The sequence below is a fragment of the Lissotriton vulgaris genome, chromosome 10 (genome assembly GCF_964263255.1).
Source record: "Lissotriton vulgaris chromosome 10, aLisVul1.2, whole genome shotgun sequence".
In the NCBI taxonomy this organism is placed as follows: Eukaryota; Metazoa; Chordata; class Amphibia; order Caudata; family Salamandridae; genus Lissotriton; species Lissotriton vulgaris.
This window is the reverse complement of record NC_141698.1, coordinates 652586173-652612177: the sequence shown is the minus strand read 5'-3', so window position 1 is coordinate 652612177 and position 26005 is coordinate 652586173.

Below are 26005 nucleotides of genomic sequence, written 5' to 3'. Positions count from 1 at the left end.
GCTGAATAAGATTAAAATTACGACGCAAGTGTTGGTGAGGGGGAAAAAAATGATTATATACTCTGAAAAAGGAGATGTGAACAGTGTATCAATCGTGACATAAATTATATTAAAAAACATTTCAGATGTCAAAAAGTTGATCTGGGACCATAGCCCTCATTGCTTTGATCAGAAGTGCTCAATTTTGATAAGGACAATGTCTTACAGGATTTGATTTTAAAGGAGAGTTGTCCAGTCCTCACTCCTGTTCAATCCTGTGTGGATGGTGTTAAATTTGATAATAGTCTTGAGTTCCTCGCGGTTTAGGAGCTGGCCCAGGTTGCCTCCTCTTGGTGGTAGTTTTATCGCTTTCAGAATTGTCCATTTGATGTCGTCTGCGGTGTGCTTGAGTTCAGAGAAATGTTCAACAAGTGGTGCGTTGGGAGTCCCGCATCTGATTCGGCTCCTGTGCTGACATATGCGAGTCTTTGCCTTCTGGGTGGTTTGGCCCACATACATTTTGGGGCAAGGGCAAAGAATTGCATAGATGACGTTGCAGCTGTTGCAGTTGGTGAAACTTTTCATTTCTACAGTCACACCATTGTGGCTAAAGTGACGGGCCTCAATCGATTCGTGAACTCACATGCAGTGCAGCTTCCACACTTAGCATGCCCCAAGATGGGTGGTAGTCCCCAGTTAGATTCAATGGTTGTCCTAACAGTGGGGGCAGGTAAGGCTGCTCTGACCAAGTGGTCCTTTAGGTTCTTACTTTTCTTGAATGCGAAGAGGGGTCTCTCTAAGTGTATTTGACCTGCGTTTAACGTTGGCCAATGTTTGCGGATAGACTTGCGAATTGTGTTAGAGACAGGAGAAAAAGTGGTTACGCAGGCTATTCTCTCTGTTTTGTCACGTGTCTTGGGTGTGAGGAGGACCTCTCGTGGGCAGTACCAGGCCCTTTTAGGTGCAGTTTTTACAAGTCTTCTAGGGTAGCCCAATTGGACGCTTGCAACGCTTTTACTCTGGCCATCGGCTTACCCAGACCACTCCGGGAAATCTAAAGTTTAACGGTAAAACTGCGGGCACTGGTATAACTTGCTAAAGTACACTCAATCACTCCCAACTTGGCCCTAACCATCTCCTCCTCCTTAACAGTGGCGCACATCCTGCAAACCAATCCGTGCTAATTGAAGCCTGCACGGAGCCCTAACCCTGGCCTTCTACCCACACTGATCCTGCTGTGAGGATTCAACAAATCATCACGGTAAATTTTGGCGCCCTGCAATTACCCTGCCTTAAGCACATTAAACAATGTCCTAAATATCGCTCTTCTTCCCTTTGAAGGTTGCAAGTTTGACGCATGTTTGGACTTAATAACGTCACTCAAAGATTAAATTCTTGGAAAACGCCAGGAGTTCTTGGAGAACTTAATATTCAAGCAGGGGGAAGTCCCTAGCTGCTGAAGGCAGGTTTTTCCAAGAAATTGTTGTTGATTTTCGGAACTTAGTGGAAGTAGTCATGCCTTATTTGGGCTGTATGGCTAAGGCCAAATATGGTAGTGATTTCTATGCCTATATAAGGATATGATAAAGTATACCTATATAAGGACATGAATCGGGAAAATTACACTAGGGTCCTAGATTCATTTACAACATCTCTGTCTAAAAGACATGCCAATTCAAGCGTCTGACCCACGCCTACAAAGCCCTCCATGACCAAGGACCAACCTACATGCCTTCATTTCCACCAACCTCCGAGGATCCTCCACTCTGCACACCTTGCCCTCGCACAGATACCACACATCCGCTGCTGCCGTTCTGGAGGATGCTCATTCTACCATTTTGCTGCCAATTCCTAGAACGCACAATCCCTCCACCTCTGCATCTCACCCTTGCTGACCCATTTCCTAAAGGGATTCAAGACCTGGCACGTCGACTGATAACTGCACCACCGTGCCTAGATACCATCTTGGGTGATAAGCTGCACTATACAAGTACAATATTTTTAATCTTGAATTTGGACAGAGAGTGACACTGTGGGGTTGTTTGCAGTAGAGCACACAGGGAATACTGCAAGGGTGGGTATGGTAAACTGGGGAACCTTTACCCCAGTAGTTAGGAAAGCCTGAGAAGTCACCTACAAGCTGGTTCTAGGCATAAATGTGGCAAACCCTTCACAGAACAATAGTGGACCTGAGGAAGATTGGAAGCAGACTGAACTTCCTTTCCGAGAATTGAACCCTGCAAGCTTGGAGCTGCTTCCTCTTGTATCAAGGACAAAGAATTGGACTCCAAGGTCATGAGGCTGATATCCACTCAAGCTACATAAACACAACAAGATACAAAAGGCCTTTCTAAAACTTTCCCTGCTGACCAGTTCCGACAGGACATGTACTGAACCCTGGTGGTGGCATCTGCTGGACTCCCAAGTGCTGTTCCTGAGGTCCTGGAAGCTTTGGACAGACTTTCCCTACTATACCTGAAAACCTGGGACTTGGAAACCTTTTGGCTCAAAAACCTCTGGAGGACTGGGACAAACCAGCCAAGCCAATACCATCAAGGTGCATTCCATGGTGTTGGAGATTCAGGTTTTCCCTGCTTGGAGATTTTTCATAATGGGAAATCTCTGCAGTGGGTCCTTACATGGACTATATCCGGTCTTATGAAACCGTCTTCAACTATAGCATGCAGCATTGCCCCACTAGAGGAATACAAGCTCCAAAAAAAGTGACTTATTACGAATGAGAAAATATTGACGCAGTGAAGGTGCCTGAAGTATCCTTTACCTGGGTATGAAATTTGAAATTCTTCTGCCTGGAGATTTCCAGCCAAAAATCTAATGGCTTCACCAAGATTGCATCCCTTGGCAATCTGGCCTAATCGAGGCCTCTGTGGCTACAGCCTGCTGCCATGCCCCACTGAAGACTTTAGACTTCCATTTTGAGACGAAGTCCTAAGGTAAATCCTCTGACCTGATTGAACCTGAGGCCTGTATCGGACCTGCTAAATGCTGTTGGCGTCTAATGCTTTTTGGTTCCATTTTTATTTAAAACTTTAAAAACTTTTATTTCCGGTACCCAATATTAGTTTTGTGTAATTTTTACTGCAATTGTTTTTATTTAGTTATTCTGATTCAGTTTGGATTTTTTATTGTGTGTGTTTCGACTTTTTGTTACTGCATAAATACAAGTTACCTCTAAGCTAAGCCTGGACGCTCTGTACCAAAGCCAATAGGGTATTGAGCTCAGATTAAATTAGTGACTTTAGTATTTCACCCTGACAGGTTTTGTTATTGAGGTGAGTAATCACCCCCATTAACTAACAACCACATTTCTTGCAAGTACTTTCAGATTAATGAAAGGACATGGTCATATTTCTTTATGGGGAGGCCTTTAAAGACTATTTTAATTGTGTAGATAGTAAAAGTGATTATTAAGGACCTTCAAGAAAATGGAAACATTCTATATGAACTACCGAAATGGTTTAGAAGTGGTACAAAGTAAGAAACATTTGAAAGCACTTGTTCAAGCAGAAAGCAAATGTGTGAACTGATTCTCCTCAGAGACAAGTAGACAAGCGTGAAGATCACTGCTTGGTAGAAGTAATATATGAATTCAGTGAAAAAGTTAAAAGTCTTGGTTTGGCAGACTAAAATAAGATTAGCCTCCATGATATTGTAGAAATATGTAGTGCTGGTAGATACATAGTTCTCAAACTTCTCTACAAAGTGCATTGTAAAATCTATTCTTGCAACGGTGGCCACAGTCCTCTACTTTGAATATAAATGATTCAATTGAGTTATGTGAAGATGCTGTTTTTTCTTGAGATCCCCCAAAGTTCAGTGTATTTCTGTATGAATACTGAAATTTAGGACATGGTTAAGGTAAGAAATATACTGAGTGAGGTGGAAGAGGCTGTCAGGGCTTACCATCCTGCTCAGCAGTGGATGTAGTTAGTAATTGCTTCAATCACTTCAGCATTGTTTGTCTTAAATAGGGGCAACTTTCACTGATATCCACTGAGCTCCTACGATGCACAGCAGTTAGCTACATCTAAAGAGCAGGTGGGTGAAGAAAGCAGTTCCTAAATTGGAGTAAAAAGCCTAAAGACAGAAAAACATTCATACCAGGTGCGGAGATACATAATGAAGGGACAATTCGGCAGCAGAATATTGATCCTGCGTAGAAGAATAGAACACTCGAGACTAAAAGGGTTTAAGGAAAGTAGGAAATAGCAGTAATGACAACAAACCCAGAGCACACCTACCTACAGCACCGAAAAAGGTACAAAATGGAATCAGGTGTGATGAACCCATTGAAAAAAAAGAATCGTCTACTGTATTGTGATGCAGTGAATGAAAGTTTCAATCCTCCTTTTGTACTGAAAAGAAAATGTGTCACAGGAAATGTTGCTGTCATCTTGAATTGGGCTCCCCATTATTCTAATGTGAACAAAAAGGCCATCTTGAATTGGGAGTCACGGAAGATGTAATGCATGGAAGTGGAAATAGCTTCAAAGGAGGCATATATGAGGTCAGAAGAATGCTATACGGGCTTGGGAGGAACTCTATTCCATGTCCTGTGGAATTGCCCATTCTAGCAGACCTTCTGTTCATACGTTTCCCCTTACACTCACTTAAAGGAAGGCAGATGTCACCAGCACATTTTGCTGCAAGATAGACAATAATGGCTACATGAGACTGGTATTACTGCATCTGTAAAACACTTGGTATGGAAAAGGAAATCGGTGACTATGAGACATTTGGGCAGCATTTTCAAGACATTTCTCTACCAAACCTCAAAAATTCACCTGCCAGAGATACCCAACAGTTTTTAACAGCATAGACCCAGACTAGTCACCTGAAAATCTACTCCCTGGAAGATATTATGTCCCTCAACGTAACTCTACAAAAAGCTCAAAATTGGCTGCCCTGCAACCACCTCATACTACATACTCTCAAAACCGAATTCCTTTTAATTACCCCCCCCCCAAAAAAAAAGCACTAGATATTGATGAATGAATGAAGCATTTAATGGCCTCAATTGCATTCCACGTCACCAATTCCACAAAATCACTGGGAATAACGTTTGATAAGAACTTGAACATGCAGTGTCACATTAGCTCAGCCACCAAAGGAGCTAACTTCCAATTAAGCATCTTAAAGAAAAATCAAACCCTTCCTCTCTCCAAAGGACTTCAAGTCAGTTGTTCAAGCCCTAGTGATTTCCAGACTGGACTATGGAAATGTAACCCTGTGTGGCCTACCTAGATCAAAGCTGGCCTCCCTTAACTCAGCTACAAGGCTTCTTATGGGATCTAAATGCAATAACCACATGACACCTGATTTGAAATCACTAAACTGGCTTCCCTCTGAGGCAAGAATTAATCTAAACATTGCCTGCACAACACACAAAGCCTTTCACTCCAACACCCCGAGGTACATTGCACAAAAACTGGAGCTGTCTGGTGGCTCTTGATCTTCAAAAAACACCTTGTTGTTATTGTTGAAACCACAGATATTCAAGAAGAAAACTTACAATCAAGCCTTCTCTGGCATTGCCCAGAGAAACTAGAATTCCCTACCATCTGATATCGGAATTAACCCTTCACATGCATCTTTCAAAAAACAAGTAAAAATGCTATTGATGAACAAATTCTTGCTCTAGCACCATTGATCTTGACTCTCCGACACCGACAATGCACACTGTACCCACCGGTAATCTATCTCCTGACACTTTGACCTGTTCTGTTGAACTCTCTATTAGTGTAGAGGGTGTTCTTCACCCCGCCTGGGCTCTACTGCTTCCTATACTTTTATTGTGATTCTTATTACTGTTTATTATTTCCTGTTTCGCTCACCTGGTAATTTGTAAAGCACTCTGATACCCTCTTGGGTGATGTTCGTGCTATATAAAACTCCAATGAATAAAAATAAAAAAGTCACAGCTACCCAGTCCCCGAGATGATACTGTCTAAAGAATAGAAACATTCTTAAATTTATCCCAAAACACATGCTTAAGGTGGCCCAGGGATAAGTATAATGGTGACTCGACGAATTGTGGTGGTGAGTTGGAGGAGTTCATTTTTCTTGTTGATACAGATTTTGGGTTTATCCAGAGTTTGTGAAGTGCTCTACTGAGGTTTCATGATTTATACCATATTTTGTATTGCCATAAATATCCCTAGTCGCGGTGGTAGGTTTACAATGAATAATGCTTTTGTGATTCACTGTTTCTGTAAAACATCCCTGATAGTAGTGGTTGCACTGAAACAAAACTCTGCACAATCTAGAAAGGCACACAACGGTTTACAGGTGGTTTGCAAGAGCGCTCACCAATGTGTTCCAACGGCCATGCAATACCACAACCAGCCACTTAAGTGCCTGCTCCTCTGGCCTCATATGCTTCTAGCTGCTATGTGCAGACACTGCTATAAAAGGTGCTTCCACATGCACATCGCTGCTTGACCTCATCACCTGCACACTTACCTTTTCCTGGCTCCCGCAGCAATTCCCAGTCAATGACTTTTTCCTCTCTCCTTGATCGGCAGTACCTTAAGACTCAAGGTCTTCGCGGTAGAGAAGGGATTCAGTATCGCCCCATTGAAACCATCTGAACTTTAACAGTGGCACAGCCTAGAACGTTAACAGAAGGCCAAGCCACAAAATTCAGTGTTCCTTTGGGGTGATATAGATGGTCGTGATCAGATCAATGCTCAGATTTGACCCAGGTCCTGGCAAAAGAACCACCTGGGGTAGTAGATATGGCTAGAGCCTTGCAAAACCTTCAAATAGAGGTACAAATATTGCTTGGGGAAAGCACAGAATTAAGGGGAGAACTACAGAGATACAAATCACAACATTCCCCATGGGGGTATACTGTGTTCATGTAGGCTCCTCCTGTGCTCAACCCACTAAGTTTGGAAATCATACTGGTAAAACAGCCATGCTGACAAATTTTACTAATGTGCAGTCTCCTTCCCTAAATATTACCGTCATCACACATACACCCATCCCATTAGCAACACCTGAGCGTTTCCATGTGGACGGTGCCAAATTTAATATCTTCATGGTGTAGTGTAGTTCCGATATTTCCAATAGGCTCTGCGAATTAGAATAATATGTCCTATAGATGTGACGTAGGACTTAGGTCGACTAGGTCTCTATCGAATATATTAAACTTAATTGTGAGTGCCAGCTAGCTCAGAGGTCACTAGAAACTTTCTTGAATGAACAAGAAGGGATTAGTTTCTGACAACCGCATAAACATGACAACTTTGTTTCCCCAAGATAAAACGTATCTTCAGAGTCGTGGAAACAATAGATAGATATTTTACTCAGTCAATCGTGCATGCTTTGTTTCATCAGAGGTGCAGAGAAAATAGAGAGACAGGCGTTTTCAATAAAAGTATTTATTGAACAGTCTTCTTTCTCATGCAGAAGAAATTAACTGCTACAATCGTAATACTTACTGCAAAGTATAATGCGTACAGCAAGAAGAGTATTATAAAATAATGCTGTAAAAGCATTGTATGGTTTCTAAGTCATAAAATACATACATAAATAAATAAAGCCTAAAAGTACTCAGCTAGTGCTTCTAGAATACGCCTACCCCAATGTACCTAACCGAAGGTTAGTACGAGGGAAGAAGTAAGTGTGGTGTAGCATAAGTTTAGTATTCTTTTACCAAGAACCTATCCAAGATTTCGCCAAGGGTCTAATCAGCTCCAAACCTTGGTTTAGAATGAAGGAGGTCTGGGATTTCCCAACACACCACAAGGGGATATTGGAAACACTGGAGCTGGATTTCTCGGCAAGAGTAAAGACAGCGTTTCTCTCAGTGCGTCTGCTGGAGGGTCAGTTTACTTCGGCACTTGCTGTAGCGAGCTGCGTCGGGCAAGTAGATAGTCGAACTGCTCCAAACCACTGTGTGTTTGCTATGGCAAGTGTGGGCATATTTATACCTTGAAGGTGCAGAAGGTACCGAAAATGATGTAAAGTTGGGCATAATAACGTCATCAAAGAGTCAAAGTTCATTGAAAACTCCATGAGTTCTTGGATAAATCAATATTCAAGCAAGGGGAAGTCCCTGACTGCTGAAGCCGAGTTTTCCAAGAAATCATTGTGGCTTTTCGGAACTAGTGGAAGTAGCGATGAATGTATTTGGGCTGCATTGGCTATGTCTAAATATGGTTATGATTTCTATGCCTATAAAAAGACAAGGTGATTTATACCTATATAAGGGCATGAATCGAGAAAATTACACGAAGGTCCTAAAATGCTATACAACAATGGGACAATGCAAATTACATGTCGTGAGTAAGCCTCATGTATTCCCAAATGACGCTGACAAGGTGGTTTTCATAATTTGATATCTGGGTAGTGTTGCCACCACCTGGTCCATACCAATAGTTCAAAACAATGATCCCTGATTGCCTAAATAATTCCAATCCCATTTTGGACAGCCTTCTAATGGCTGCCTACTATGATTAGATACCTGTATCAGAATATACAGGTCATCGTGCACTGACAATGAGGCTAGCTGTTCCTACATTTCCTTGACAAAAATGTTTAAGAGGGCAATACACAATTAGTGTTCTTTAGTCCTGATGAAGAATTAGTGGTGATGCTTCTCAAACTCCCACATATTTTAATGGGTCGAAAGGTCGACGTTAAAATGATAAACGTTGTTGCCCAACTAGACCTTTACCACAAAGAGGATGGGTCATAGGTCTTGTTAGGGTCTTTCATTGATGATACGATGCTGTGCTATCGATTTATGTGCAATATTTTTTTATGTATATTTTTTATTGTGATATCTATAAAAAAACACTGCATTCACTTCCCCCTTTTTTCACAATTGTGTAAAAACTACTTATGGTAGTTGTGTCCATTATGTATTTGCCCTCTTTTGGATCACTAATTCTCTACAAAATATGATTTTTCAATATATCAACTGACACCATTCAATTTAGTTGAGTTGTTTGTTTGTACAAGTCAGTATTGTGCCATTGATTGGAGCCCTACCATTTGTGAGGACAAAGTAAGAAATGCTTCAGGTTTCTTTAGTGGCAGAGTCACTGCACATATAACATAATCATCCCCAGGTTATGCATTTGACTGTGTTACCCCATTGCTATTATCGAGTAGACTCACTAGTAGCATTTAACTTACAGGACCTGGGTATATATAGTGCTCTCTACTAGAGACTTATAAGATAATGAAATATGCTAATTGTGGATAAATCAATGTTACCATGTTTTGAGTTTGTGTACTAGTGAGTATGCAGCACTGATTTTGCCACCCACTAAGTAGCCCTTAAAACATGGCTCAGGCCTGCCACTGCAGAGCCAGTGTACACAGTTTTAAACTGATATTTTCGACCTGGAAGTTAACCTACTTGCCAGGTCCAAACCTTCCCTTTATTTACATATACATTACCCCTATGGTAGACCCTAGGTAGCCCTATGGGCAGGGTGCAGTGTATTTAAAAGGTAGGATGTACTTTAGAGTTTACATTTCCGGGTAGTGAAAAACAGCTAAAGTCGTTTTTCACTACTGCAAGGCCTATCGCTCCCATAGGTTTAAATTGGGAATGCCTTAAACATATTTTAGGTGTAAGTTCAAGTTGTGAACAGATCGAAATTTGGAGTTTGTTGTTTCTGGACTCACAATTTAAAATCACAACTCAAGGTGAAGTCCGATTTTAAATCTTGAGTCTGAAAACTCAACTTTTAGAAAATGTTAATTTTCTTAATTTAACCATTTGTGTCTCTGTCTGTCTCTGAATACAAATCTGGGTTGGGTGACAGATTGCCTTTGTGTATTCTCTCTAGACAGTCACACAAAGGGAAAAGGGGTGTGACATTTTAATCCTGATAGCCCATCACCAGGATGATGGGCCTTCCTGTGGTAGATTGGGAGGGAGTAGCTGACACTTCCACCTGAATAGGGCTGTGCCTGTCCCCACACAAAGAGCTGCATAACACCCCTGCAGTGAGTCTGGAGCCAGGGCAGGAAAGGCAGTGACCTTGTGATATACAAAGACCTCTTAGATGTCTCCCCCACCTGAAAGGCAAATTTGGTTATGAGTACTGGACCCCTGACACCACCCAATCAGAACTTTGCTGAAACCAAGGACATGCTGCCTGGAAGAAGAACTGCTGTGCCGTAGGAGGGACTGCCACTTTGCTTCCTGCATTGAAGTGTTGACCTGCTGCCTGCTGATTGCTGTCATGTAGGAGGGACTGCCACTTTGCATCCTGCTCTGCTGTGTAGGCCTGCTGCCTGTTGCTTCTTGCATGGGAGTGAGAGGGACTGGAGCTGCTCTCCACCTCCTTGCACCCAAGATTCTCCAAGGGCTTGCTGGCTTGCCTCCTATTTTCTGAAGGCTCAGGGGTACAAAAGACTTCTTGCAACTCTGCTGGTGTTGCTGGGCTCGGCAATCTGTAAGTCCTACCATTGCTTGAGGTGACCCCTCCAGTCAGAAGTGGGTTCTGCAACTGTTTTCTTTACAAATCAACGCAGTGGCTCCTTTGCACTGATCAGAACTACCACAGTGTCCTCCAATGATGCCGCAGTGCCGATTCAATGATGATGCAGTTCCCGAACCCCTGAAAATTACATGTGTGCGCATAAGGGCATGTATGAGCCTCACATGGCACCTTTTGATTTTTAAAATAATGCTTTTTTGAAAGAATTTGCAACTTACCACCAACTAGAAGTTGGTGGTAATTTGCGATTCCTTAATGGCATTTTGGAATGTTTTTTTCCTTGATACATTGCATTTAAGGAATCGCAAAATTTGCAATTCCTTAAATGCAGTCGCAAAATAAGGAATGGCAAATTTAGCGATTCCTAATTTTGCAACAAAATTGTTTCATACATACCATTTAGCGAAAATGGATTCGCAAACGCCGGAATTCTGCGAATTTCGGCGTTTGCAAACCCATTTCGCCTTGATACATATGGGCCAACGCTTCATTTGTCTCTAGGACCATATGTATGAACACATTTTCCCATAGACACAGAATGGGTAAAACCCTTTGATACGTCTGGCCCTAGTTCTTTAAAAACTGGACGTTTGTGTGTGCTGAGTATTCTGAAATGAAGGAAAGCATATGAACCTGGAGCTCCAGTACCAAGGATCCTCGTGGAAACTCAGGAACTCGTTCACTTTTAACTAAATGCTTTAAAAGATGCACAAACACAGCTAAGCACACATCTGTTCACAGTAATCCCTACTAAACACGACCCACTAAGCAGAGCACTTTCTTCCACTGCTGACCATTTAAGAGATTTAGAAAGTTTAAACACAGATTATAAATCAGATTTTAATTCCAAAAACCTGCTCAAAAAGGAATTCACTCAATAATCGGAATTTCGTATTTTCTGGGAAATACTGCACCCTGGCAGTTTTCCCCTTACACCATGTCCAATATGCTGATCTTGTTTGGAAGAAATATTGTGGAAAAGCCTCGATTCGAGTGGGATTCGGTGCAGTAAACATCAATTTTGCAAATAATGCCCCAATTTCTGCTTTAAAACTTAGAATAGAAGTTTTTTTCTCACCGCTACATCCTCAGCCATTGACTGGTACTTACTTGGTATGGTCAATATTTCAGCCGTTGAGGGCCACTCATAATCATGCCGAGGAAATAGTCAAGGTTGAAAAAGAAACGAATGAAAAACGGTCTTGAATTGGCTGATGGAGTGGTCTTTTCAGACCCATGGGACTATCTTAAAATATTCCATCTACCTGAAGACAGAACAATATTTGTGCATTAAATACAATTCAAGCACTCCCTCAACCTACAATTCTCATAGACAATGTTCTTTCACACCGAAAGCGTTGGTACCAATTGCAGGACTAGAATAAACACATCTGAAGGGCTGGTTTTATATATGTGTTCTTGCACATATTTTTTATCTGTCCTCAGAAGGCTTTTCTTTTATGACAGCGCTTATACTCTCCCGAAGCGATTTTAATTCGTATATGAATTGTTTTACAAATACTGAATGGGTGTACTGTAATGAAAAATGCGACTTTTTACTGATTTCTGCTAAAGTATGTCTCAGGCGTATATCCGTTACCTATGTGTAACATTTTTGCTTGCTGCGTGCTATTCCTGGATTCAGACATCTTTGTAATTTGTCAGGTAGGTGAGACTTTGCTCATCGTCCTGCGACTTTTCTGGAAGCAAAGCAAAACTCACCGTCTTAGAAAACACACATTGGCAATTCCGGAAATTTTGCTGCTCATGGTCGGTATGACACTCACAGAAAAGAAATTGGACTTTGGCCTTTTTTTTGGCTGATATTTTTTATGAGAGTTTTAACTACTGTGGTTTAAAATTAAATCTGCACGGATCATCTTCGAACATCATGATGTTGGCAATGAACACGAGTGCTTACCTTAAATATTATTCCTCCAGCCATGTCCTGCTCCGTAGAAAAATAATGGCTAGATGTGAGAAGCCTTTTTGAGGCTGCAAACGGCCTGATTCGCAGAATCGGGCCATTAGTGAAAGAAAAAAAGGCATTTTCAAAAGTACAAACTCCAAATTGGGACCCAGCAACCTGTCACCAAATCGTAATTTGGGTTTGCGAATCGGTATTTGGAAGGGACATGTTTAGGACATAATTGCCAACACATGCACTCACTCCGTAGTGCATCGAATGGCCATTGGCTGACTCCGAGGAGGGCTTTAGGGAATCCACTGATGTGGAGCACAGAAGGTTTCGCTTAAAAAAAAAAAAACGGGGAAAAACCATAATCGCTTTTGCGTCTCTCCCAAGGACTCCCTCCAGTCCATCGGTGACGTCAGCATGCCACGAGGCGCGCTGACATCACAAACCCCACCAGAGAGGCTTGGAAGGAGCATGTAAGCTCTGCTCCCATGTCTGATGGGGTTTTGGGGGATTTGGGAGGTTTAGATAGATGTCCTCTATGTTTGTGGGAGGCATCATTGGAAAGGGGATAGATAATTTTGATGTCTCCACAATATGTTTTTGGTCTTTCCCTGTCGCGGGCAGTAGGCCTACTCACACAAGTGAGGTACCATTTTCATCTGAAGATTTGGAAAAATATTATGCGGACTTAAGTTTGTGGCTCCCCGCAGATTCCAGAACTTTTCATCACAAAAACGTAGGGAAAATGTTTTTTAGGGATTCTGGATAAAAAAACATGGTGAGAGTCAGGCAGGTTAACCCACCATGGGTACCCCTAGGTGCCTAGTTTTCAGAAACGCACAGATTGGCTATGTTTCCTCAGGTGTCGGCTGAGCCAGGGTTCAAATTCTAGAGCTACCCACATTGACAAAAAAGGGTCAGTTTTTGGTGGAAAAATGCGATACGTCCATGTTGCGTTTTGATCCGTTTCATAATGTGGGTACTAGGCCTACCCACACAAGTGAGGTATTATTTTTTTGGCTCCCCACAGATTCCAGAACTTTCCATCACATTTTAGTCTAAATATGATGTTTGCAAGGGATTCTAGGTAAAAAATAAATTTTGAGCGCACACAAGTCAGCCCGCTGTGGATACTCCTAGGTAGGTAAATTAAAAAAATGCATAGGTTGGCTATGTTTCCTCAGGTGTCGGCTGAGCAAGGTCCAAAATCTAGAGCAACCCCAATTGGACAAAATGCCAGTGTTTAGAGCTAAAATGTGAACTGTCCATGTGGCATTTTGGGCCGTTTCCTGTCGGGGCAACTAGGCCAACCCACACAAGTGAGGTACTACTTTTTCAGGAGATTTGGGGGAATTTCGGATGGATGGAAGTTTGTGGCTCTCCACATATTCCTGACTTTCCATCACAGAAATGTGAGGAAAATGTGTTTTTTAGACAAAGGTTGAGGTTTGCAAGTGATTCTGGGTAGAAAAACGTGGTGAGAGCCATTCAAGTGGCCCACCCTGGATACCCCTAGGTGTCTAGTTTTAAAAAATGTGCATGTTGACTAGGTTTCCCTAGGTGCCAACTGAGCAAAGGTCCAAAATCTAGAGTTACTGAGATTGTAAAAAAACGTTTAGGTGGAAATATGTGATGCGTTCATGTTGCATTTTGGGCCATTTCTTGTCACAGGCACTAAGCATACTTACACAAGTGAAGTACCATTTTTATTGGTAGACTTAAGGAGATGCTAGGTGGATGGAAATGTGAGGAAACTGTGTTGTTAAGTCAAAGTGTGAGGTTTTTAAGTGATTCTGAGTTGAAGAACATGGTGAGGGCCACACAATCGTTTGCATGCAGAAGCATGTGCTCTCATCTAACACTACTCTAACCGCACTGGGCCCTCCTACAATTAGAGAAAACTCTTTCCCATCTTCTTCTGATGCGTTTCAGTCTACCCAACCCTGAGGTGACGGTCGTCCAAGAGATCTTTTTCTAATATGAGGGGTGGAATCTAGGGTTCCCAGATGCATCAGTCAGCTGCTCAATGAGCCAATGAACCAAAAAAGTCCCACATTAATTCTTTTTCAAATTGCACAGAAATGCGAAGTAAGATAATCAATCTCCTTGATTCGATCTTTTAGACTATAACTAATCAAGGCATAGTCAATTCTTGACTTGTGTTTTTATTTCAAGTTTCTAAACGAGACTCCTAGTTGGTCACCCGCCCGTTCCCACCATACATCAGATAGGCCCAATCGGGCCATAATTGTCAAAAGCAACTGTCGAGAGGTAGAGGGGACTGCAGCCCTACAGTTTGGTGATTTATACAGTTTAGGGTTTAACACTATGTTAACTCCTTCACTGCGGGGGTTAATCCCGCGCTGTTCTGGGGGGTAGGGGGTGCGCACAGCGCCCCCATGCTCATGAGGAGCTGAGCTCGTCATGAGCTACGGCGCTCCTGTGCTCATGACGAGCTCAGCTCATCATAGGTGTATTCCCTCCCGTGGAACGCTCAGCACAGCGGGGGAATTCTCCCTGCACCTGAGCGTTCCACGGGCCATAACGAGCTGAGCTCGTCATGAGCACTGGAGCGCCATGGCTCATGGTGAGCTCAGCTCGTCATGAGCGTCCAAGGAGTTAAATTCCCCTACCCAAATTACTGGATCTGGGAAGTCGATAAGATGGAAACGAATGGCAGTGAGATATGAAACATCATCTTGATTAGGTCCATAGTATCCCACTAAGGTGCAAAGTATACCCCATAAAGAGATCCTCAGAATAAACCACCTACCACTGTGATCTACCCTATATTCTAATATTTGGGCTCTGGCTTGTTTTTTAAAAAGGAACAGCACACCTCTGATATTTGCCGTCTGGTCAGTGCAGATAAAAACGTCCACCCACTTCTGACTGTTTAACATTTCTTTAGTTTCTGTCTTAAGAAGATGGGTTTCTTGGATGACAATGACCTGCGTCAGAGAGTCTTTTAGATATTGTAAGATTCTAGCTCTTCTTTCCTTCGTGCGCAGGCCATTGACATTCGAAAGACAGAAACTGCAAAGTAGTCATATTATTCCTACCTTCCCCTTAGCAGATGTTACCTTAAGTTTCTGAACACCAAAGCCTATCTCTAGCCGTACCCGACCACAACCAGCCTTTTGCACTCTGTCCCTCAAGTCACTCCTGATCATCAACCTAAATAACACTAGCAAGGTCTTGATGAATGAGGTATTTTTTCTTTTTGCCCCTCTGTGTCCCCCTCCCCTCCATCCATCCCCCTCTTCTTGGGAAACCCTTCCCCCTTTACTTGGAAATTTTAATTGGACTGTTGAGCCGATTTTCCTACATTTTTCCATTCTTTGACCCAATTCCCACTGACGCTCAAGTGTGACTCTAGAAAGATCCGAACTCACCTCAAAAAAGAAATCTCTGCTTCTTAAAGATATTGCCTTCAGAGCCAAGTTCAAAATCTTCTCCTTGACTGCGTAGGTAAGGAAATAAATAAGAATTTTCCTAGGTTTTGTTCTACTAAGATTGAGACGAAAAGGGGCCCTATGGATTCTTCGAATGTCTCTTTCCAAAATGTTTGTCAACTCCTCGAGTGCTAGAGTCTCCTTAAGCAGTGCAATGACGAAGGTCTTAATGTCTGCCCCTTCCTTGCCCTCTGGGACCTTCATAAGTCGTAGGTTGTTTCTAGGGGAGTTATTTTCAAGTGATTCCACCCTATCCCATAGAGCATCTCTGTCTCTCTGTAAGGTTTGAATTTTTCTTTCAGCTGACCCCAGATTTGACTTGAGCTCCTCAACCGAGCTCTCCAAAGATTCAGAACTTGAGTTTAACAAATCTACCTTTTTTTCCAGGATCTCACATGCCGCTCGAATCTTCTTTTAAGGATGCAAACAGGGCTTCTATCAAGACCCCCGATGAACGGCTAACTTCTACTGCTTCCATATGGATCGCTCCACTCTCTCCCTGTAGCTCAGTCTGCTGCTCCAAGATTGCCTCAGATGCGTCCAAGGTCTCGGATTCTAAAACTGGCATGGAGGATAGCATAGAGGATTCAGGAATTGTAGACATAATATCCGTAACAGTGAGCGTATTACTGAAGATTGGGGGGAGCTCTTTGGGTTCCATACTACCTGAGGATTTATCGGCACCGACAAAGCTGTGGGAGTCGGCAGCCTCTCCCTGTTTTGAAACAATTAGAACCTCTGACTGTACACTGAAAAATTATCGTAAAACGACTTTGACAGTGTTGTGTGTGGCAGCATCTTTTTTTGCCCCCTTTTATACTCCTTCCCTTCACCTGGTAGTTCTGAAAAGCTGTACTGTGATCTGAAGGAGTAGCCCCCCTTACTTTTCCTGCCTGATAGTACACCCCAATATCTCTTTTATATCTTTTGGCACATTTTGCTCCTTGACCTGTCCTTCAAGGCTGCCCTCTTGTCCAACCACGCTCTTCCCACATTTTCCCCTCCTCTACTTTAGGGCAGTCCGCGTCTGTATCCCCCTTACACAATTCAGGGCGAGACTCCACCTGTATAGAGGAGGTCTCTCTCTTACCACCGCCGCCATTTATCTCCTCCTCCTCCTGAGCTTCTTCTCTGCTAGCCGCTCTCACCCAAAAATCGCAGATGCTACCGCCAGCGCTGGTTCTTACACTGCCGCTGTTAACCCAGAGGAGAAATCGGGCTGCCGCTCTGCGACTGCGTCTCAACTCTAGGGCGGCACCGGACCAGCGTGGCAGGCAGAGCAGACGCGGAGCACCGAGTGATGTGGCGGGGGCACCAACACACATCCGAAAGGTTCAAAAGACAAAAAACCTCCAAAGGTAGGGGTCCTTGTTCGATACGCGATGGCCGTTACTTCTCCTCCAGGCATAGCTAGCTCATGACCCGGGGAGGGAGAGAACGCTGCTCAGGACGCACGCCCCCACTCAGCTAGCGGGTGCCATGTTTCCCTCCTCATTGGCAATGAGTTCTTGGAGCAAGGTGATGGTGAAGTGAAGCCCCGGCTGAATGCAGCTCTGGCAAATGTCTGAAGGTGACTGTCGGTGAGTTTTATCCACCATGGGCACCAACGAGTTTAAGGCTGCTGAGGTGAGAACTGAAAGTGCTTTCCAACATGCCACCCCAATTCAGGAAGGAGCATGCTTAAAGTGGAGCACATACGAGTGCATGTACTGAACTGGTTCAGCGTAACCATTCCTCTACATGCGGATCAGCACGCGTTGTGCAAATTGAGAGTGTGTGCTCAGCCAGCGCAACCAGTTGTCAACGTGCATATTGGAAGTAAGCCTGGACAGAGTTGAAATGAAATGAAATGAAAATAACTCTTTTATGGCGCATGACTACCCCGAGGCACCCCAGCACTTGCAGCTACAACAGGAAAGGTCAAAGGTGGACGGGGTCAGAAATCTTAGTTTATAGGGAAGAGCCAAGTTTTAATTTTCTTACGAAAAGAAAGATGATTGGGCTCCTGTCGAAGAGGGGGGGGGGCAGGGAGTTCCACAACCTTGAGGTGGTATAGGAGAAGAGGCGACCACCCGTACAAGCCTTATTGATTCTGCTGACTCGTGCCAGGTTAAGGTCGTTAGAACGAAGGTTTCTGGAGGTTTTGTGTGTTTTGATCAAATTGGCCAGAATGGGGGGGCCTTTGCCCTGAAGATTTTTATGGGCAATACAGAGGGCTTTGAAGTTTACCCGTTCTTTTATAGGTAACCAGTGGAGTGATCTCAGCGATGGCTTGGCTGAGGAGCGGTGGTTAGTGCTCATCAGCAATCTAGCGGCAGAGTTCTGCACCACCTGTAGTTTCTGTATTACAGAGACCGGGGCTCCCAGGTAGAGCGCGTTACCGTAATCCAGCCTCGACAGGATCATGGCTTGGACCAAGATTTTTTTGGCTCTGTCAGGAAGTTGAGGGAGGATTTTACGTATGGATTTAAGCAAGCCAAAGCAGGTGGCCGCGGTTTTTCTGGCTTGTACTTTAAATGTGAGATCGTCATCAAGCCAGAAGCCCAGGCTCTTGATCACGCTTTTTGGAGTCGGGCTAGCACCCATAGAGGGGGGCCATAGCGTGGGGGAATTGAATGATGCCCAGTAACATCAGTTCAGTCTTTTGATTATTAAGTTTTAGCTGGGACAAGCCCATCCACTTAGATACCTCAGACTTGGGTGGGACAAATCAGCCTGATTAAGAGAGACCACGAGCTGAGTATCATCAGCGTAGCTGATCAGTTCGATTCCTTAAGGGGCCACTATCTTAGCCATGGGGTAGATATACACATTAAAAAGTGTGGGGCTAAGGGAGGAGCCCTGTGGAACCCCACACTGCAGGGGTAATGGCGAAGAGTGGCAGTCTCCTTCAAATACTTTGAAATACCTCTCGCAGAGAAAGGATTCAAGCCAAGAAAGAGCCTTTCCCAAGACTGCGATTTCATTTAGGTGGGCTAGAAGGATACGGTGGCTTACCGTATCAAAAGCGGCGCTAAGGTCTAGGAGGATGATGGCCACATTGCCACCTGTGTCCAAGATCCTCCTAGACTCTTCCACCGCCTTGAGGAGTGCCGTCTCCGTCCCTTGACCCGGGCGGAAGCCTGTTTGAGAGGGATGGAGTAAATTGGAGGCTTCCAGGAATGAAGACAGTTGCTGGTTTATACATTTTTCTGCCAGTTTACTAATGCCCGAGAGAAGGGAGATGGGACGGTAGTTAACAGAGTTTTACTCCATTGAACTTAGTCGCGCTCCGCAGAGTTCCACCAGAGGCAGAGCCTGTTAAGTTGTTTGCTCGCACTGATTTTTAGTACTAGGAGTTTATCCCACACTGTAAAATCAGTGAAAACAGCACTACGCATCACTCCAGAGGGCGCTGCTGCTTTCTGCCGCTAGAGTAGACATTCTTCCTCAAAGCGAATGGCAGGTTTGTCAATGTGAGCGGTCGCAACATGCGATCTAACGCCTTATTATATCTCAGAAGTGCTCGCCAACTTACTGTTGGTGAGCCGCTTGAGAAAGAGAACTCCGCTCTGTGACACTTCATGGAGTTTTTCAGAACTCTGTTATGAGTGCGTAGTTGGAAAAACACAGTGAACTCTGCCAACGGTGCAGAGTTCTTTTTACCAGCCCCTAATCGGAAGTAGTTGGAAGCCCGTCACTATGTTGTTACATCCAGCGTAGCTGCCATTTTGAATTGGGCATAATCCATGTATTTCTAGATGGCACATTTAACGTTGGGCATATTCGTCATTTTGACTGAACCATTTTGTAATATAGGCATTGGCACTGTAGAAGTGCCGGTAATGGTAGATTCAGCCTTGCCCATTACCATTTTAGATCAAGCTACCTTCATTATAAAATTGGAAAGATGAGCATTTGCATAAGTGTGACATTTCATCTAAGGAGTTTGGTGGATTTGAGATTCAAATGGTGGGATGGTTTAAGTGCGTAGTGTATGTCATCGGAAGGAAGATTTTCGCTAAGGTGTATGCAGCAAAGATGTGCTTAGATGGCTGGACCAAGCTAGATTGTGACTCATACTCAAACCTGGGACTCAGGTATCAGATAAATTGAATCCGGATTGGGTGGAAGAAGATTTACAACACATCAAATTAGTCTGTGGTAAACCATTGTTGATGAAAATGTATGCTGGTAGCGTACAAGATATTAATGTTCGGTTAAAAGAATACAACTCTGTTTTTAAAGAAGCTGGGTGTGTGAAGGGTTTTTCACATAATAGTTAAAAGATAGTTAAATGATAAGGCAATGCCCATTGTTCATAAAGTTAGAAATGTGCCTTTGAGTGTACATAATGAATTAAAGACATTATTGGACAGGATGTGTGCAGATAAGTTTATTTCTCCTGTAGAATGCCAGGGTGGGTTTCAAGTATTGTAATTGTTTAAGAATGTAGCTGGCATGATAACGTATCAATATAACATTCTCATTTTTGCAACTACTGTGGGTCAAATTCTTCGCAATGTATTGTTCATTCTTCAGTAATGTGGGATGGCTGTACGTAAGTAAAAGTGCAAATTTAGAGTAGATGAAACAGAGTTCTTAGGTCACTGTATTTCTGGGAGAGACATTGAATCCAAAGAAGATTTGCTTAAAGTGATCAAGGAAGCACCCATTCCAACTTATAAAGATGGTTGAGGCTCTTTTCTGCGACTGAGCAAGTATCATGCTAAGTTTGTTCATGGTTTTAGTGTTGCACCTGAACCTTTGAAACAGTTGCAGAGAAAAAAAGAAAAATGTTCTTGGAAGGAGGAACAAACTAAAACATTTTAAGTGGTGAAAAGATAAATTTCCAAGTGTGATACTTTAAAACCATTTGTTCAAAGAAAGCTGTGTGAGGTTACTGTGGATTGTAGCACTGTTGGGATAAGTGCTGTCTAATGCCAGAGAATAAACGGTAAGGAGAGGACCATTGCATGTATATCTTGTACTCTCAAGGGGACTGAGCTGAAATATAGCACCATTGAGAGAGAAACTATTGCCTTTGTTTGGGCTACGAATATATTCTAAATGTATGTATGGGGTCAGAAGTTTAAATCTTTTACAGATCATAAACCATTGGTGTATGTCATGGGTGACAAAGAGGTTGGTAAATCATCATCTAGAATTGTTAGGTTGCTCACTTCATTCCAATAGTTTGTCTTTGAGATTTGTTATGTGCCTGGAAGTTTGAATGTTCAGCCTGGTTGCTTATCGCGTCTGCCTGTACATTGCTGTGACAGAGGTGATGAGAAATTGCTAGACGAATCTGTGGTTGCTGCAGCTGATGCAGTAGAAAGATGTAGCACTGCTATTTCCTCTGATAAATGACACAGTGAGCGTATGGCTGATAAACAATATCAAGATCTCATTAGAAACATCACTATATTAGATTTTAGTATTTCTAGTATTGCTTCTAGTAGCGCCAAGGACTTTTATCATGAGTTGCAAGAATTAAGTGTTGTATCTGGTATTGCCCTAAAAGGAGGTTTGTTTGTGCCACCTGAAACCTTGAAGAAAAGACTTATTACAATTTCTCATGAAGCACATCTTGGAATGAGTACCACAAAAAAGATTTTAAGCAATCATTATTCGTGGCCTAGGATGGATAAACTGGTGAATAATTATATTCAAACTTGTCATGAGTGTCTATTATCAGATAAGAGTTTGCATTTGAACAACACCCCATAAATCAATGTGGGGATACCTGCGCAACCATGGGATAAAATATCAATTGATTTTCCATGACCAATTAATTGTTTTTCATTTGATCAGAAATACTTTATTGTTTTAATTGACTATTTTTCGAAATATATATATTTTGAGTCAGTAGAGAAAATGACAACAGATTTGACTGTTGAGTTCTTAGAAAATGTATTCTTTTTGGAGGGTGTACCAAAGATTTTGGTTTTGGAAAATGGCACACCATAGTTGTCAACAAAAAAGTATAACTTCCTTTAAAAAAATGGCATCAATCATTACAGAATGGCTCTGTATTCTCCACATTTTAATGGACTTGTAGAAAGGGCTAATATAATAATCAAAGAAGGTGTTCAAACAGCCATCTCTTCAAGTCTAAATGCAAATGAATATTTACACTGCAAAATTTGCAGTTATCACAATACACCTCATTCTACCACTCGGGCAACAACACCTTTTGAGTTGTTACGGAAGAGAGTTGGATTTTCTAAATCATTTCCTCCATGGTTGAATTATGAGAAATATGTTGCTGTTAAGGATCTTTCTGGGGTTAGAAAAACTGTAGAAAAACACAGGCTAAAAGAAAAGTGTATTATGATAAGAAATACACAGTGAAAGTGAAAAACATTCATGTAGGTGATTGGGTTTTAATACAAAAAACGAATTTTGTACACAAAGGACTTTCTAAATTTCAAAATCTTCTTCTTGTAGAAAAAGTGGGAAAAAGTCAGTATTTTGACTTCACATCAGATTCCAGAGAGGTAATTGTTGATCAGTCAATTGTAGCTGGTTCAAGCAGCTTATCTAACTCTTTTCAGGAAAGTCATGTTACAGAGAATATTTATGAACAAGCTGAACAAGTCAAGGATACAATCTTGGTGATATTTTCAGCTCTGGTAAGAGAAGCTTGTCAACAAAGACATTTAAAGATTTTATAATGTAAGAGGATGCTATGTTTTTTTCTCTTTATTTTTATTTCTGGGGATAGCAGGTGTAGTATGCTATGTAATGTTGTGGTTGCATCAATCTGTCTCACAACAGTCTGTGGTGCGGAATGTGTGGAATGGAATGTGATAGGGATTTGAGATGGAGACGTTTGAGGAGCAGACTGAAAAAGGATGCGACGACCGGTACAGGACTTCATTAGGGGGCAGATGTATCGACCAATTTTTTAGTCGCAAACGCTGCGAATCGCAAAAAAACAGCGTTTGCGACTAAAAAATAGGAAAAAGGTATGTATGAAAGAAATCGCATCGTAATATAAGGAATCGCAAAAATTGCGATTTCATACGTTGCGAGAACATCAATTCTGCAAATTAAATTGCGATTTCTAATTTTGCGATGTTTCAAGTTTGTGAAAACTGCAAACCAGAAATCGCAAATTAAGAAATCGCAATGACAATTACCACCAAGTGCATGCAGGTGGTAACCAGGTTGAAGGTATAAAAAGCAAACCACAATGCAACAGAAACTTCCAAAATGGCAGGACAATACCTGATAGCCAGGAGGCTGCGTATCCGTGCCCTTGCACAGAGGAGACAGAGACAGGAGCGAATATTCAGACTGCGCATCATGCTGTTCCAGCAGACTGAAGCGGACATCCATGAAAAGTACAGGCTGGACCCACACACCATCTTGGACCTCATAAATGAGCTGAAACCCTTTTGGAGCACCCAACAGGCAGGACACAATCAATGCCTACCCATGCGCAGGTATTGTGCTCACTGCACCTTCTGGCCTCAGGGTCTTTTCAAGGAGTCATAGCAGAGGTTGGTGGGGTGTCACAGAGTGCTCTTTCACGCTTTGTTAATGCCTTTTTGGATGCTGAACAGGCTATGACATCACATTTACTTTCCAAGCACCCAACAGTTATTACATGAAACTAAACTTGATCTTTATTCCATTGCACGTTTCCCCCATGTGATTGGCTAAATTGATGGGACCCATATTGCCATCACACCACCACCAGCTACAGAATATGTCTTCAGAAATCATAAAAGCTACCATTCCCTGAACATCCAGATTGTGTGCAATGCCAAATACATAATCAATGACATTGTGGCAAAATACCCAGGCAGCACACATGACTCTTTCATTTTCCGACATAGTGGGATACATGGACGTCTGAGTGCTGGACAGTTTGGAGAGGGATACCTGCTAGGTAAATACATATCACATAACCATCTTTCCATACATTACTAATTTGTCAGTGGAACATAGACTTACTCTTACTTTCCATCCATGAAGGTGACAGTGCCTACGCAGTGCGAGACTTCATCTTAACGAAATATTTAAATCCAACAAATGCAAGTGAGAAAAGATACAATAGGGCACACCGGTCAATGCGCAGCGTCATAGAATGCACATTTGGCATTTTGAAAAGCTGTTTCAGGTGCATACATAAAAGTGGAGGGGCATTGAAGTACAGGCCTGAAACATGTTGTAAAATAGTAACAAGCTGCCCAATGCTACACAACATGGCAATGAGGAAAGGCACTGAAATTGAAGTGCGCGACTCAAACACATCGGATGATGATTGCCCACCTTCCAGCAGCAGGAGTAGGAGCAGCGGCTGGACGCCAGAGACAGTCTGAGATCACACAAAATTACTTTTAGGTACGAAATGAATGTAGTCTCACAAAATATCTGTGTCACAGGTGCTGTGTTTATTCACACTTTACACACCTTATTGGTCTTAGAACCCATAACATGTTACAACACAGTCATGGCACTGTTCAGTAAAGTAATTTCAAAATATTAGTTTGAGTTGCTTCACCATTTTAAACAGTAGTGTACCGAAGTACTTCACTGCCGACAGTGGTGGCTAGGTGCAGGGCGGTGTTCAGATTGTATGCTCTCCATTCCATGGCTGCTAGCAGCACCATGTCTGCCACTTCTGTGTTGAGTGACTGGCAATGTAGGAGTGTTACTGCTCCTGCTAGAGGTCTCCTCACTTTCTCCCGAGACCATTAGGGTGCTGGCACCAGAGTTGGTAGTTTGCAATAGTTCCACAGCATTTGTTACTTGCTCTAGGCCTCCAGCAATATCTTGGCTGCAGTGAGTCATCTGCATCTGCATGGTGATGCTGCACCTCGTGAAGTTGGATGTTACTGTGCAGAGGCAGTTTACAGCCTTCGTATAGCTGTGCATACGTACATGTGCACATTGTGCAGCCCTGTTTCTTGCAGTTTCAGTGCGCTCAAGTGTAGTACACAATTTTTCTATTGCACCTGCCATCGCCATCATGCCCTCACCCATGTTACGCTGATTTCTGTTCAAATTGGACAGCTGCCTATTGATTGACCGCAGTGCCTTGTGTTGCAGGCACTGCACCTCAAGCATGTCTTGCTCGAGTCCTGCAAATACAGCGGGTGTCTCTACATTAACACTACTACTCCTGGACAAGGACCTTTGTGCTCCATATGTGCGTGTACTTTGCTGCTGTTGCTGTTGTCCTAGGATCTCACCAGGTTACACAGTGTCTTGACTACTGTCTCTTGCATCCCCATGAATGTCCATGTCATCCTCCAAAGGAGGCAGAGGGGGCACATGTCTACACTTCCTGTGCACTATTGGTGTGGTCACACGTTCCTCACTGCTTTCCCCATCATTGCCAGAATCAACATGGATTTGGGAGTCCTCTCCCTCAGCAATGTCCCCTGGTGCCCTTGATTGTGCTGTGGATGTAAACTGGGACATATGAGTTTGTGTTTTGTTATGCATCTTGGAACAAATAAAGTTTTCAACTTTGAAGTTCTTTCAATCCTGACACTCTCATTTTGCCTACAATTAAAACCACAATGTGAGCATGAGTATCATTGCTCCCAAATCCTTCATAAGACATTGCATTTGTATGTGTATGTTAAGGAGTGTACCTGGGATTAGACTTGTTTACTTAATGTCCCTCTATCTACACTGTGTGCATGCAACACCTAGCTGATTTTATCTTTTTGCCATGCATCTTACCTTGAGAACTGGAAGCGGGGTCGGAGCTGTCAATATCAGCCACTCCACTAACACTCTCAGGCAGGAGAGTGGCCTCCAAGAGTTCCTCATGTGGTGTTGGTTGTTCGGCAGTTGAAGTGCAACCACCAGTCTTCAGTGCCTCCTTCAACCTGGCTGCCACCCTCTCTTTAGATCTCTGGTGCATATCGTACCATCTTTTTCTTAATTCCTGTATGGTACGTGTGGTGACTCCAACAGCATTCACCTTTTGTTGAATTTCAAGCCAGATCTTCCTCTTCCTTGACTCTGGAACCTTCAATGATTTCTTCCCAAACAGCAGTTCATGGCTGCAAACCATTTCCTCAATTAAAACCTCCTGCTCCCTTTCTGAAAACTTATGCTTCCTTTTCCTTTTTCTGCATCCATGCCCTCCTGTGGCCTCTGAGACTCCATTGCAGAGTTAGCAGTTCAGTGCAGCCTCCAAACACTCTCCTAACTGCCAC